Source organism: Leptonychotes weddellii, chromosome 14 (genome assembly GCF_054177405.1).
Source record: "Leptonychotes weddellii isolate Sample4059 chromosome 14, ASM5417740v2, whole genome shotgun sequence".
NCBI lineage: Eukaryota > Metazoa > Chordata > Mammalia > Carnivora > Phocidae > Leptonychotes > Leptonychotes weddellii.
In genome coordinates this window covers 3,468,687-3,472,144 of record NC_138382.1, presented here as the reverse complement: position 1 = coordinate 3,472,144, position 3,458 = coordinate 3,468,687, and the positions used below count along the sequence as shown (strand labels likewise).

General features: G+C 52.4%; 1 protein-coding gene across 2 annotated transcripts in view; it reads left to right on the top strand.

The window, feature by feature from the left end:
- Positions 1 to 363: 363 nt before the first annotated feature.
- Positions 364 to 3,458, top strand: part of NFIL3 (nuclear factor, interleukin 3 regulated) — a 16,630-nt gene continuing 13,535 nt past the window's right edge. Inside the window, exon 1 of one of the 2 annotated variants that reach the window (XM_081802753.1) lies at positions 364 to 383. The gene's annotated coding sequence lies outside the window, so the exon portion shown is untranslated. Of the gene's footprint in view, positions 384 to 3,146; positions 3,246 to 3,458 lie in introns of those variants that run through there. The other variant, XM_081802752.1, reaches the window with a different exon arrangement.

Sequence of the window (3,458 nt, the reverse complement as noted above, 5' to 3'; positions counted from 1 at the left end):
ATTCCAGGAAGTTTCTGCCTAAACATTCAATGACTCATTAGGTCAAAGCAAAATACCAGCATAAATCGCATACTGACGGGTGTGGGCAGGCCTCTTGTGGGTGAGAAGCCACGGCAGTCGCTCCCACACTAGCTCACTGTTTAAAGCCTACCCTGAAAAACAAAACAAAACTACAACCTCTGAATTCCTAGAAATTGTTTCACCTCATGTTCGTGAAGTTTACAGGATGGACACCGGACCCTGCATTAGCACAGTGCAGTGGGAAGACTGCGGTCCTGGCCTCAAGAGCCCTGAGCCTGGCCCTGGGCCCTAGTGGTGGCCAAAGGCTTTCTAAGTGTGGATGGTTTCCTACAAAGAAATCCAGAAGCCACGACCTAGAACAGGTAAGGTGGAGCTGTCCAAGCTGGGTCAGGCTGGGAGCCTGCCTTCCGCCCTGCGATGGCTCCTCCCCCACTCCCCGCAACACGGGGCATCTCTGTAGAATTCTCCGTCAGGGGGCAAAGCCTGCCCAGCGTCCAGCTCGCCAAGCTGCGGGGTCTCTTCTTTCTTAACCAATTGTTTGCCAACACAGAAAAATCAGGATATCTTACAAAAAAAAAAAAAATTTTTTTTTTTTTTTTTGATGTCTACTCTCTTTTGAAAAACTGGAGCCTGGGGCCACTGGAACTCTGTCCCATGCTGCAACAACCCATGAGGGCTGAATGAAGGGTGTGCGGCTCTCCAGCGGCCACAGTCCAATGCAGCTAACCTGAGTTCTCGCTATGAATCCAAGATTGTAGCTACCTCTGCCTGATGAGGCCCCGAGGAAAGACCTCTGGAGACAGATGGCCTCTCAGGAATCTTCCAGCTTGAAATGCTCTGCAGTTGTAAGGCACTCCCCAACTCAGGAAGGAGAGGCCACACTTGTAGGTAGTCATTCTGCTCTCCTCATATTTGCTTAACCAGAAAGTATATTGGGAGTGTAATCAGATGTAGCTGAATGGGACCGACTGTCTTCTGACCGTAGTCCCAATCAGAGTCTGTGCCTCCTCTTCCCTGGCATCCTCCACCCCATGCACTGACAGGGGCTGAGAGTAAGGAAGTTTTGACTTTATACTTCAACCAGAACCCTCTTCCTCCTCCTCTCAGGGACCTGGTCACAGCCCTGCTCTACGTCAGGCACATGCTGACGTCTTCCTAGAAGCCTCCCCACCCTGAGTAATTTGTTTCCAATGTCTCAGGTTTTATGCTCCATTGACTTGTGTTAATCTGCAAGTGCTTGCCTATTCTGTGAATGTTCTAGCATATACTATCAGACACACCGCCTCTTGGGTGATGGGGACAAAGCCTTCACTGTATTGCTCAGTGGTTTCCCAATCACCAGGAGGAGCTAAAGAGTTATTTTCTAAGCTGGTATCATAGACATCTCTTGTACTTCATCCGATTTCTAAGTAGGATGGCAACAAAAAATGATGCACAGATATGATACAGGCACAATCTAGAATCCACCCCCCCCTCCAAGTAATGAAAGGAGCATCAGGTTTCAAAATTCAGCATAAAGAACCAGTTTCCAAGTTCAGAGAACTGCCCCCCCACCACCACCACTATCATTGTCTCTAAGCATGTTACCTACTTTTCTTCAATTTCAAGTTGTCCTTCTATGAAACCATTCACTACTCATTCTACAACAGCTTTGGAATTCTATAAAATAATTCAAAAAGCAGAACAATATGGAGAACATGTAGGTGTGGGGTAGGGGAGTTCTGTGGCTCTGGATTTCTAGGAATTAGATGCTTTTCTAACCCTGAAAAGGCAACTGACTTACGGATATCATTTTAATTTCGTCTAAGGGAGGTTTTCAAACTATAATGGGCATTGTGAGAGTTTGGAAAAAGAAAACATGGTAGTAAAAAATGAGATAAGTGGAAATTATAAACCAAAATCAAGACTTATTTTCATCAACAGAGTCAACTCCTTGGCATAAATATCTAGTAGAAGGGACAGACTCAAGAGCCATAGACAGATGTGCTTCTTGAACTGCTGAGAGCCTGGGACAGTGGATTTGGGGAAGATATTAAAACCCATATTGCATGCCTAAATTGTCAGGGCCTTGTTGGTAAATCTACACTTTACCAGATGAATTGTGTTCTGAACCACAGCATTGTCCTTGAAGAACACTTTGAAGTGTGAGGCTTTCCCAAAACCAGGTGCTAAGTGATAAACATTTTTAAACATCACTCTTTGGGTGCTTATTACTACTGTGTAATATGAGGACGGGGAAGACAGAAAGAGACACGTAGCAGATTTTCTATTGATGACGGGCAGCGGTGATGGTCGCTGGGGGCTCAGTTTACTCTTCTCTTTACTTCGGGGTTTGGTTCAAATTTTTTTTCTTAAAAAAAAAAGTGTATCATAGGGAAAAGAATGGAAAGTCACAGACGGCATTCAGTCAAGCTCCTGCATAGTCCAAGCAGAGCAGGAGGTCCTTCTCCACCTGCCACATCCCCTATTTGGGCAAGTCCGTGCGTCACTGTGAGGAATATGGCTCCCTTCGCAAAGGCGGACTCGCCGGCTCTCTCTCTCATTCTGCGAACGCTCTGGGTGTGCCACGTGCCTTTACAGCCTTCAGCGCGCGGTGCCTGAGGAACGCGCCGCGAGGTGCCGTTTCTCCCGTTTCTTTACGTCTCTTACGTAGCCCGGGAACTTAGGCGAGAAGACAACCGCATCCAATTAGGGGCAGCAGTGACGCTAAGGAGCCGCTAGCTCCGAGATCACCGGAAGAGACCCCGCGCGGTCGCGTCCAGCCTCGGCAGCGCGCGCCAGCGGGCGTAGCAGCCGGGCGCACCCGCGGCGGCCACCTCTCGGCGTGGCCGGGGGCAGATGGACCTCGGCGAGCCTCGTTTCCCAGTCCTATTACGCAACAACTTCGCATCCGTCATCTTCGCCCTAATTGTGCAGGGGGCGGTGTTTGTGTGTTGCGCTTTCTCTCCCCGCTCCCGGCCGTCGCGCTCCCCGGAGAGACGCGCGGGGGCATTGTAATCGCTGCCTACGCAGCACCGCGGGGCTCCAACCGGCAGCCAGTCCTCCTCCCCACGGCTGCCCGCCCCGAGTGCTGGCAGCTCGCCAGCGCCCCCCTCCCATTTCCCCCCCCTTCGCCCACCCCAAGGAGGAGGGGTCCTCCCGCGAGGGTGCGGGGAGGGGCAGGCGGAGGTCCGTGCCACGCCCGGGTCGCCGCGGCCCTCGGCCGGGTACTCGGTCGGCAACAGGTAGCCCCGCCGCTGCGTGCTCGGGGAGACAAAAAGCGCCTGTGAGTGAGCGCGGATCTCCGGGCTCCCGGAGGCACCGCGGCGACCGGAGGGCGAAGGCAGCGGTGGGAGAGCTGGACGGCAAGGGTGGAGGGGCGGGGGGTTTCGGGCCCCTCCCCAGCTCGCCCCGGTTGCAGCGGCGGTGCCGGCCGTTGCGCAACCGTAGAGCCGGGC